The sequence below is a fragment of the Schistocerca cancellata genome, chromosome 5 (genome assembly GCF_023864275.1).
Source record: "Schistocerca cancellata isolate TAMUIC-IGC-003103 chromosome 5, iqSchCanc2.1, whole genome shotgun sequence".
NCBI lineage: Eukaryota > Metazoa > Arthropoda > Insecta > Orthoptera > Acrididae > Schistocerca > Schistocerca cancellata.
Window position 1 is genome coordinate 141,051,282 of NC_064630.1, and position 12,343 is coordinate 141,063,624.

A 12,343-nucleotide genomic window follows, 5' to 3' on the forward strand; every position below is an offset into this window, starting at 1 on the left:
AGGGAAGGTTGCGTAACAAAAGAGATATAGAGGAGACGGGAAGGTTTCACCTGCTACGATAATTTTACTCTAAGCGGGAGACGGCACATCGTCTTTTATTTCCGGATAATTTGATTTAAAAATTATGGTTTGTGTACTTTCTAAAAATCTGATAATTATTTTTATCTTCAATAATTAATATAAATATTAGAATACTTCATAATGTTAAATTAAAGATTATAGTGACTGAGCTTCGTTAAAATATTCCATTTGATGCAGTTCTTGTAACATAAAACAATAAAACTGAAACACTTGCCGTAAGGATAATGTTTTCTTTTACAGCAGACCATTTAGCAGTCCGCCAATGGCCTTGCCGCAGTGTTAACACCAGTTCCCGTTAGATCACCGAAGTTAAGCGCTGTCGGGCTGGGCTAGCACTTAGATGGGTGACCGTCCGGTCCGCCGAGCGCTGTCGGCAAGCGGGGGCACTCAACCCTTGTGAGGCAAACTGAGGAGCTACTTGATGGAAAAGTAGCGGCTCCGGCCTCGGAAACTGATATACGGCCGGAGAGCGGGGTGCTGACCGCATGCCCCTCCATACCGGCATCCAGTGACGTCTGTGGGCTGAGGATGACACGGCGGCCGGTCGGTGCCTTTGGACCTTCATGGCCTGTTCGGGAGGAGTTTAGTTTAGGTTTAATCCAGCATTTCGGAAAGCCCCGTTGTCCGGCACCCTCCCAGGTTCGGAACCACTCGGAAGTGTCCACTAAGCTCTTCCTACTGTTACAAGCAGTCTGCACCTTTCAGAATCTGTCGCCAGCACTCTGACTTTACTCGGCTGATCTCGGATGTCACAACACAACGGTTTAGTTCATTGTTTTGATTGCGAGCGTTTTTACCGCTTTTTCTTGTGAGGTGAGTGCCCTATTATGGTAGTGAACGTAAATGTCAAAGTGATCTGTTGATGTATTATTGAAATTGAAGCACTGACTGTGTTCTCGAAACCGAAACCGCCTTCAAAATGCAAATCAGGAGAAAAAAATGGTTCAAATGGCTCTGAGCACTATGGGACTCAACTGCTGTGGTCATAAGTCCCCTAGAACTTAGAACTACTTAAACCTAACTAACCTAAGGACATCACACACATCCATGCCCGAGGCAGGATTCGAACCTGCGACCGCAGCGGTCGTGCGGTTCCAGACTGTAGCGCCTTTAACCGCTCGGCCACTTCGGCCGGCCGCAAATCAGGAGAGAAATTACGCAAGTAACTCTGACCGTCTATCAGAAACCGGAAATTTTCAAATGCCTGGAGAAAGGTGAGAACAGAAATATTTCAATGAATGAATTTAATACTACCTCGTCTTCGACACAAAAAAAAAAACAAAGAAAGTAGCTTCCAGTCAACATTAAAAAACCAAAACTGCAACAATAAGATAGCGTATTGTACAAATGGTTCAGTGCAATACCGTCCGGAGGAAAGCCGGTATTGTGGCCAATGTTTACTGAAAATTCAAAGAAATTTGGACAAGGTTTAGGTGTTGCAGAAAGTGGATGCAATTTTATCGATGGTTGGCACAGAAACTTTATGTTTCGGAGTGGAATGTGAAAACTTGAAGCAACAGGCGCAACACTATCAACAAACCAATATTCACCAGAAAAATACAAAGACGTGTTTCAAAAACAAGCAAGAGCTTCACAGCTGTGTATGTTAGACCTTGCTTATTTTACGGTTCCGATATTTCGTTAAAACAACATAAACAGGGACAATAACGTCTCAGTTATGTGCTCCAGGGAATAAAAATAAATAAAAGAAGCTCTACTCCCGACAGAGAGAGATAGATCGATGACATAAGTGACATTACGTTTCTGTTGTACAGGCACATGGAAGAACGCAGCTGTCAATTCGATGTGTGAAAAAATTTGGACGGCTCATGACGCCAAGAAATTTATGCCCAAGTAATTTCTGGTACGGAACATTATTATAGCTGTAGTTAGCTGTTTCCGGCAAAGCATTAGTGGGCACGTGCAGCTTATACCGTTTTTTCAGCTTTATTCTTGGGTTAACATATTTATATGGCATTCATGTTGCTTTAAACTGCAATATTTTATTTATACTATTGTGGTAATGTTATTGTACCATTGAGGCAGTCTATTCACCATGGTTGGGGAATCACATAGAACTGATGATAAAATGCGTAAGCCAGTTTGTAACAGGTGTACACTGTGTAGTTTAAAAATAGCTTACAATATACAACCTGACAAGACAGCACTGATTTTAACGGTTACCCAAACCCCTAATACACTGTCAAATGAAAACGAGACAGATGGAAAATAAATAAGTAAACTGTTTATTATTCCAAAAGTAAACGCCATAACGCCGCCTTTTTTTTCAGGAATGAAAGGACTGAGTCAGCTTTAGGTCGGGTGGAGACAAGAAGATGGGCAGGTGTCGAAACCCACGGCCTATAGAGGCCTATAGAGATTAGATTAGCTATTAATTTAATAAATAGAGATAATGGTTTTAATTTGGACAAAGCATGGAATCCAGCTCTTGGGGTAATTAAACTGCAGAGAAGTCGTCATGGTGCCACCGCCGCCGATCATTCATCGATAAGCAAATAGAATGTCTTACGCATGTGTATGCGTATTTCCTTGCCGCCGACCAGCATCTGTGACCCGCATGCGCAGTACGGCCGCTGTGGAGCATATAAGGTCACGTTTGGCATCTTTTCGTCAGTCTTGTGAATCACTATGAGGATGGCCGGAAGATGCGCGGCCGAAATAAAAGTGGAGGAAATTTTATTTGCGTGGTTGCATGCCAGAAATTTAATGGACTGGATATGATACTAGTGTGCCTTCTTCCGTTTCAAGTCTTTTTTCTTATTTTCCCTCTTTTTATATTTTCTTATCTTTTTCGTTATTTTTGTTATTCGTTTTATGGAAAGAAAACTTGATAGACAAAAATTCCACAGTTCCGGAACTCAAAAGAAAACAAATTTTTTCTCTAAGAAGAAGGCTCCATTGTGGAAAAAAACCTACCCAATAAAGCTACCCTATTCCTTGACGATTAATGACAAGGTGTCACATATTTGCAAATAAAGCACGATAACGTCGAAGCCTCTGCCAGTTTCAATGACCATTTACCATTTGTTGGCGAAAAACGAGGGGTCGGGATCGTTGTCACACCCGACAACATAGTGGGCGTAATGTTCGAAAAGCCATAAGTCTTGGTCCGACGGAAAACGGAAAAGTCTGCACACAGAAGAAGTTCAACCTAGAAAGCAGCTTCAGCTGATCGGGCAAGGGAAGCCAGTTGTCGGCGACCCCAGGGCGATTCTTCTCGTCCGCAAGAGACAAATTTGTGTGGTAGTGCATCAGGTTGATGACACGTGTCGCAAAGACCAGTCGGACTAAGACTAATGCGATGGAGGCGTTCATTGGTCGGGATCAGATTGTGAATGGCTCTATACCACGATGAGGCGACTTCCAACGGGAGGATAAGAAGACTAATGTGAAACCACACTGTTTTCCAGGATACCAATGGCGCCGCCATTTCAGCTAAGGAGAGAATAATTGTACTCCCAGTTCTGGGAGGTAATGTGTGTGCAGGTGATAAAATGTCACCTCCCAGAAAACTTATTGTAATACAAAATTCAGGTAAGTGCCACAATTTTGAGTATATCTGGCCAAGATCGTCAGGTGGAGCCAGACTGGCCGGTCGAAGACACGTAAATAAGCGAGATGTAATGGAAAGAGTTGCTCGAGAGCATGTTCAAACGGTACGCCACTTAAACAATACTGAAGCCTTTATTTTGATATTGGAAAGTTGCAACGCTCCAAGGAAACAGGTCCTTGCAACCACTTCATACCGAAGTCTAAAATATGACTTTTCCAAAGGAAACGACCGGGCATTTGCATTAACTTTCGTGCCGCGGGGACGGAAAACTTAAGGAGCCTCAGATAGTGCCATCACCGGCTGTGGTGGCCGAGCGGTTCTAGGCGCTTCAGTCTGGAACCGCGTGACCGCTACGGTCGCAGGTTCAAATCCTGCCTCGGGTATGGATGTGTGTGATATCCTTAGGTTAGTTAGGTTTAAGTAGTTCTAAGTTCTAGGGGACTGATGACCTCAGCTGTTAAGTCCCATAGTGCTCAGAGCCATTTGAACCATTTTTTAAGTGCCGTCAACCCATAATAAAGGGACATCATCCTCAAATGAAGTAACAGTTGCATCGTGTCAACAAGAGGCACAACAATCAGACTCGTTCAAATTAGTTTCTGAAAGCTAGATTCATTGATAACATGTTTGGACGTCATGGGTCATGGTTGACTAGGAACTCGACCAATGGGTAAAAATGCTCAGTATGACACTTAAAAACGATACGAGTGTTACATTTCGGCATGCTGACTTGTTGGCATCTTCATGCGGTCCTGATGACTGACTATCTTACGCTGGGCGCCCTCTTTAAACCCTCATGCCACCTCTCACTCCTGCTGTTGGTCCATATACGACAGTGCGCAGATGCAACTAACGAGGTGGAGGAGGCATGCACGGTCGGGACATGAAGCTTGGCCGGCCGCGGTGGTCTAGCGGTTCTGGCGCTGCAGTCCGGAACCGCGGGACTGCTACGGTCGCAGGTTCGAATCCTGCCTCGGGCATGGGTGTGTGTGATATCCTTAGGTTAGTTAGGTTTAAGTAGTTCTAAGTTCTAGGAGACTTATGACCTAAGATGTTGAGTCCCATAGTGCTCAGAGCCATTTGAACCATTTGAACATGAAGCTTGGACCACAGTCATGATGCCACCACTGCCAGATTTGGGACACAGTTAAGGGAAAGAGGTCTACGTGGTGTAGTCCAAGCTATAAACTTGAAATAGCGATAACGAACCTTCATACAGACCGCCTGAGCCGTGGTCGGCTCTCACTAATGCCGTTTTTCTTTTTTGGCATTTTGTCACCATCGAGTGGCGTCTTATTGCTCCCTCAGTTACTACCTGAAACAGTTGCTAACTTGCCTCCATCAGTGGCAGCAGCAGCGTTCATCGATATTAGTGGCCGATATATTTCCGTGTCGTGGTGTGTGTGAGGCAGCTGGTCGGTTGCGGCGGAGCAGCGAGGAAGTCTCTGCGGTGTGAGGTCAGGCCAGGGCCACTGGCAGCGTCCACACGTGGTTGGAGTTGTGTGGCACTAGCTGTGAGAGCTGCAAAGTTCGTCGCCCACCGAACCTGCATACTGGAGTTGAGTAATCGTGAACCTGTTATGAAACCTCAACTGCTGTTACTTCTCTTCGTTGATTGCTGGTTGTTGCTTCCTGGGCTGTTGCCATGAGCAGCAACGTGATAGTGTGCTGGAATCGGCAAAATTTTGCAGCTGTCTTCCTGTATGGTGTTTAACTTTTGAAATAATTATAATTTATTAGTGAAGCGCACCGGCGGTATCTTCTGCCTTGTGGCCGTTAACGTTCCAGTTACCTGTCCTGGTCGTTGGCATTTGTTTCCGGCAGTGTGGTTTCCCCGCCGTGTTGATGCTGTCTGGCACGGCATGTAGTTTGACAGCTTGATGTGAGCACCACTGTTCTGTTGTTTGTGATTGTGATTTTCTTTTGTCACAAGTACTGTGCCAGGCCTTCAACTGTGTATTAATTTTGTCGGTTCTATGATCAGTGAATGGCCTTCAGCTGAACCTTATGTGGAGTATTTAAAGATTAGGCCTTCAGCCGTGTTTTATTTAAAATTCTTGTTGGGTCTATATTTAGGCCTTCAGTCACGTTTGTTTTAAAATTCGTGGCTTTCAGCCATAGTGTGTAAATTCCTGTCTGTAAGGTTTCTCTTTAATTATCTTGAATTCTTAAAATGGCCTTCAGCCGTACTGTGTAAATGCTTATCTTAAGGTTTGTCTTTTATTATTTTGAATAATTGTTTGGGCCTACAGCTGTTAAGATATTTCAAGATTTCTTGAGATGTTTTTCCGTTGTAATGTGTAAATATTTATCTTTAAAGGTTGCCTTTTATTACGTTGAAATGTTATTGGGCTTTCAGCTGAGGAATTAATTTAAATTTTCCTTAATACGGCTTATAGCCGAAATTGGTAAATGCTTGCCTTTTAAAGAATTTCCTTTGTTGGTCTGAAACATTATTGGGCCCTTTCGCCGAGAAGATATTTTAATTTTACTTAAGTAAGGCCTTTAGCCGTTTGTCTAAATTCTTGTGTCTTAAAAGGAATTATTTAAGAATATTTTAATTTTACCAAATTAAGACCTTCAGCCGTTTATCTAAATCCTTGTGTTTTAAAAGGAATTATTTAAACCTTATTATTGAGAAGCTACTTGGGCCCTCAGCCGTGAATTGATCCTTGTTGTTTCAAAGAGAAAACAGTGCATTGTGTTTTAGAGGAATAAAGTTGTGTGTTCTTGTGTCACTAACAGTAACTGATCTTGGCACCTATCCACAACTTGATCCGCTCTGTCCTGCGATACCGAATTTCATGCCTTTATGCTGCGAGCCTCATAAGCCTGCCTTACAAGAGAAGAATATGTCCAACGTTTCACTGATTTAGAATATCTTTCGCATGATTATAGAACATACTTAGATGTAACAAGTGCTGCTCTAGTACGGTACGTTTTTCAGTTATACGCATAATCATATGACTCAGAGTTTTTACTAGTTTGTTGAATACCATACGAGAATGCCAGCCGTACTAAAGCAACCGGGTAGGGACGCAGACTACAACTCTGCCCGTACTGTTTACGAGTCACGCCATTTTTTTGTCGTTATGGAAACGGGATTGAAGAGAACATACGTAGATTACAGCTCAGTCAATTCATGAGCACTCTTGACAGCAACGCAGTAATCTGCTGAAATACGCCTGCTGCAAACCGCGAACTGGTCGCTCACCTATGTGTTACTGTCGCATCATCAATGCCAGAAAAATCCGAAGTCACATTACTGATTTCATTTTGCAGTGACATTTTTGCTATAGATGATAACATACTGTGACATCAAAGTTAAAAAAAAAGGGACTTATTTTTCACATTTTCTTTCATTATACCTTGAACGATAATAATTACGAGCTGCAAAACTTTATTCACTGTTCAGATTGTGATAATTATAAGGAGGTGTCGATCCATAGATCTCGTGAAATAAGCTGCAGAGCGCACTCTCATCTAATTGACACTAAACATAACCCCTGATTAAATACGTGGGAAACGTAGTTAAAAGCTCACAGTACCTGTAATAAATATAGTCCTAGGAAATACAGTGATCTACGTTAAACGATACTGTACACGGCAAGGACGAAAAAATGCAAACTAAAGACTAGAAGAAGTAATAGGAGTAATTTTATAATGAATTAAAACTATAGTTAAAAGACGTAGTAGGTTTTCTTAACAGCCGACTATATTTTCATACAGGGGGTTTCACCACTTCACCGAATAAGCTAGGTACAAGAGAAGAAGACATTAAGTTTTTGAGAAAAGAGAACAGCTGTTGTACACAATGTACCTAGTTTAAGGTACGTTCGAATAAATCTGCTACAGATGTGATGGCAATGGAAGTAATGGATAGCACATGCTTGGCACGCCCCCCCAAAGAATAAAGGATCGTTAAATCAGACGAACACCCTTGCCACACAATAGGTCTTGATATGCACTCCAAGATAAAAAGCAACGCACCACGGAGGAATTAACCGAATGGAACGGAAATCGGGAGACGTGATGTACATATACAGACAAAGAAATGATCATTTCAGAAAAACTGGCTGGTTTATACAAGAGAAGAAGCTTCACAAACTGAGGAAGTCAGTAACGCGTTGGTCTACCTTACGTTCTTACGCAAGCAGTCATTCGTCTTGGTATTGATTGAAAGAGTTGTTGGGTGTCCTCCTGAGGAATATCGTGTCAAATTGTGTCCAATTGGCGCATCAGATCGTCAAAATCGCAATATACACTACTGGCCATTAAAATTGCTACACCACGAAGATGACGTGCTACAGACGCAAAATTTAACCGACAGGAAGAAGATGCTATGATATACAAATGATTAGTTTTTCAGAGCATTCACACAAGGTTGGTGGCGGTGGCCACACCTACAACGTGCTGACATGAGGAAAGTTTCCAATCGGTTTCTCATACACAAACAGCCTATCGCGATTGCGGTTTAACGTATCGGGACATTGCTCCTCGCGTTGGTCGAGATCCAATGACTGTTATCAGAATATGGAATCGGTGGGTTCAGGAGGGTAATACGGAACGCCGGGCTGGATCCCGACGGCCTCGTATCCCTAGCAGTCGAGATGACAGGCATCTTACCCGCATGGCTGTAACGGAACGTGCACCCACGTCTCGATCCCTTAGTCAACAGATGGAGACGTTTGCAAGACAACAACTATCTGCACGAACAGTTCGACGACGTTTGCAGCAGCATAGACTATCACCTCGGAGACCATGGCTGCGGTTACCCTTGACGCTGCATCACAGACAGGAGCGCCTGCGATGGTGTACTCAACGACGAACCTGGGTGCACGAACGGCAAAACGTCATTTTTTCGGGTGAATCCAGGTTCTGCTTACAGCATCATGATGGTCGCATCCGTGTTTGGTGTCATCGCGGTGGACGCACATTGGAAGCGTGTATTCGTCATTGCCATACTGGCGTATCACCCAGCGTGATGGAATGGGGTGCCATTGGTTACACGTCTCGGTCACCTCTTGTTCGCATTGACGGCACTTTGAACAGTGGACATTACATTTCAGATGTGTTACGACCCGTGGCTCTACCCTTCATTCGATCCCTGCGAAACCCGACATTTCAGCAGGATAATGCACGACCGCATGTTGCAGGTGCTATACGGGCCTTTCAGGATACAGAAAATGTTGGTCTGCTGCCCTGGCCAGCACATTCTCCAGATCTCTCACCAATTGGAAACGTCTGGCTCGTCACAATACACCAGTCACTACTCTTGATGAATTGAGGTATCGTGTTGAAGCTGCACGGGCAGCTGTATGAATATACGCCATCCAAGCTCTGACTCAATGCCCAGGCGTATCAAGGCCGTTACTACGGCCGGAGGTGGTTGTTCTGGGTACTGATTTCTCAGGATCTATGCACCCAAATAGCGTGAAAGTGAATACTCGTTTATCATCTGCATTTCTTCTTGGTGTAGCAATTTTAATGGCCAGTAGTGTAGCTGGAGGGCCCTACCCATAATGCTCCAGAAGTTCGTAGTTGGTTAGAGATTCGGTGACCTTCCTGGCCAAGATGGCGCACACTGCCGATTTTGCATCTATGGTTGTAGCATTACAGCAACAAGCAGTATTGATTGAGTATTTTACTCGGCCGTAGTAAACATCTGTGTCTCTGTAGAGACACTGATGAGTTAAAATATTATTAATACTTGCCTAGTAGCGTTTTCGTCCATCTCTGTGTGGCGTGAATTCGTATAGTACTTGGTAGGCTTCCAGAGGTATGTGACAGTGAAATGAAATGATCGTATGGCATTTATTGGCCCGGATATCGCTTTCGGAGTTCGGCCGCCGTACTGCAAGTCTTTTTAGTCGACGCCACTTCGGCGACTTGCGTATCAATGATGATGAAAGACACAGAGCACCCAGTACCCTGCCGGGAATCGAACCCGGACCCCTTGCGTGGCAATCGATAGCGCTACAGCTGCACTTCGGTGGCAGACTGTGTGGTAATACACTCCTGGAAATGGAAAAAAGAACACATTGACACCGGTGTGTCAGACCCACCATACTTGCTCCGGACACTGCGGGAGGGCTGTACAAGCAATGATCACACGCACGGCACAGCGGACACACCAGGAACCGCGGTGTTGGCCGTCGAATGGCGCTAGCTGCGCAGCATTTGTGCACCGCCGCCGTCAGTGTCAGCCAGTTTGCCGTGGCATACGGAGCTCCATCGCAGTCTTTAACACTGGTAGCATGCCGCGACAGCGTGGACGTGAACCGTATGTGCAGTTGACGGACTTTGAGCGAGGGCGTATAGTAGGCATGCGGGAGGCCGGGTGGACGTACCGCCGAATTGCTCAACACGTGGGGCGTGAGGTCTCCACAGTACATCGATGTTGTCGCCGGTGGTCGGCGGAAGGTGCACGTGCCCGTCGACCTGGGACCGGACCGCAGCGACGCACGGATGCACGCCAAGACCGTAGGATCCTACGCAGTGCCGTAGGGGACCGCACCGCCACTTCCCAGCAAATTAGGGACACTGTTGCTCCTGGGGTATCGGCGAGGACCATTCGCAACCGTCTCCATGAAGCTGGGCTACGGTCCCGCACACCGTTAGGCCGTCTTCCGCTCACGCTCCAACATCGTGCAGCCCGCCTCCAGTGGTGTCGCGACAGGCGTGAATGGAGGGACGAATGGAGACGTGTCGTCTTCAGCGATGGGAGTCGCTTCTGCCTTGGTGCCAATGATGGTCGTATGCGTGTTTGGCGCCGTGCAGGTGAGCGCCACAATCAGGACTGCATACGACCGAGGCACACAGGGCCAACACCCGGCATCATGGTGTGGGGAGCGATCTCCTACACTGGCCGTACACCACTGGTGATCGTCGAGGGACACTGAATAGTGCACGGTACATCCAAACCGTCATCGAACCCATCGTTCTACCATTCCTAGACCGGCAAGGGAACTTGCTGTTCCAACAGGACAATGCACGTCCGCATATATCCCGTGCCACCCAACGTGCTGTAGAAGGTGTAAGTCAACTACCCTGGCCAGCAAGATCTCCGGATCTGTCCCCCATTGAGCATGTGTGGGACTGGATGAAGCGATGTCTCACGCGGTCTGCACGTCCAGCACGAACGCTGGTCCAACTGAGGCGCCAGGTGGAAATGGCATGGCAAGCCATTCCACAGGACTACATCCAGCATCTCTACGATCGTCTCCATGGGAGAATAGCAGCCTGCATTGCTGCGAAAGGTGGATATACACTGTACTAGTGCCGACATTGTGCATGCTCTGTTGCCTGTGTCTATGTGCCTGTGGTTCTGTCAGTGTGATCATGTGATGTATCTGACCCCAGGAATGTGTCAATAAAGTTTCCCCTTCCTGGGACAATGAATTCACGGTGTTCTTATTTCAATTTCTAGGAGTATATATATATATATATATATATATATACACTCCTGGAAATGGAAAAAAGAACACATTGACACCGGTGTGTCAGACCCACCATACTTGCTCCGGACACTGCGAGAGGGCTGTACAAGCAATGATCACACGCACGGCACAGCAGACACACCAGGAACCGCGGTGTTGGCCGTCGAATGGCGCTAGCTGCGCAGCATTTATGCACCGCCGCCGTCTGTGTCAACCAGTCAACCAGTTTGCCGTGGCATACGGAGCTCCATCGCAGTCTTTAACACTGGTAGCATGCCGCGACAGCGTGGACGTGAACCGTATGTGCAGTTGACGGACTTTGAGCGAGGGCGTATAGTGGGCATGCGGGAGGCCGGGTGGACGTACCGCCGAATTGCTCAACACGTGGGGCGTGAGGTCTCCACAGTACATCGATGTTGTCGCCAGTGGTCGGCGGAAGGTGCACGTGCCCGTCGACCTGGGACCGGACCGCAGCGACGCACGGATGCACGCCAAGACCGTAGGATCCTACGCAGTGCCGTAGGGGACCGCACCGCCACTTCCCAGCAAATTAGGGACACTGTTGCTCCTGGGGTATCGGCGAGGACCATTCGCAACCGTCTCCATGAAGCTGGGCTACGGTCCCGCACACCGTTAGGCCGTCTTCCGCTCACGCCCCAACATCGTGCAGCCCGCCTCCAGTGGTGTCGCGACAGGCGTGAATGGAGGGACGAATGGAGACGTGTCGTCTTCAGCGATGGGAGTCGCTTCTGCCTTGGTGCCAATGATGGTCGTATGCGTGTTTGGCGCCGTGCAGGTGAGCGCCACAATCAGGACTGCATACGACCGAGGCACACAGGGCCAACACCCGGCATCATGGTGTGGGGAGCGATCTCCTACACTGGCCGTACACCACTGGTGATCGTCTAGGGGACACTGAATAGTGCACGGTACATCCAAACCGTCATCGAACCCATCGTTCTACCATTCCTAGACCGGCAAGGGAACTTGCTGTTCCAACAGGACAATGCACGTCCGCATGTATCCCGTGCCACCCAACGTGCTGTAGAAGGTGTAAGTCAACTAGCCTGGCCAGCAAGATCTCCGGATCTGTCCCCCATTGAGCATGTTTGGGACTGGATGAAGCGTCGTCTCACGCGGTCTGCACGTCCAGCACGAACGCTGGTCCAACTGAGGCGCCAGGTGGAAATGGCATGGCAAGCCGTTCCACAGGACTACATCCAGCATCTCTACGATCGTATCCATGGGA

General features: G+C 46.8%; 1 pseudogene; it reads left to right on the forward strand.

Moving 5' to 3' along the window:
* The first annotated feature begins 339 nt into the window (after positions 1 to 339).
* Positions 340 to 457, forward strand: LOC126189319 (5S ribosomal RNA; annotated as a pseudogene).
* The last annotated feature ends 11,886 nt before the right edge of the window (positions 458 to 12,343 follow it).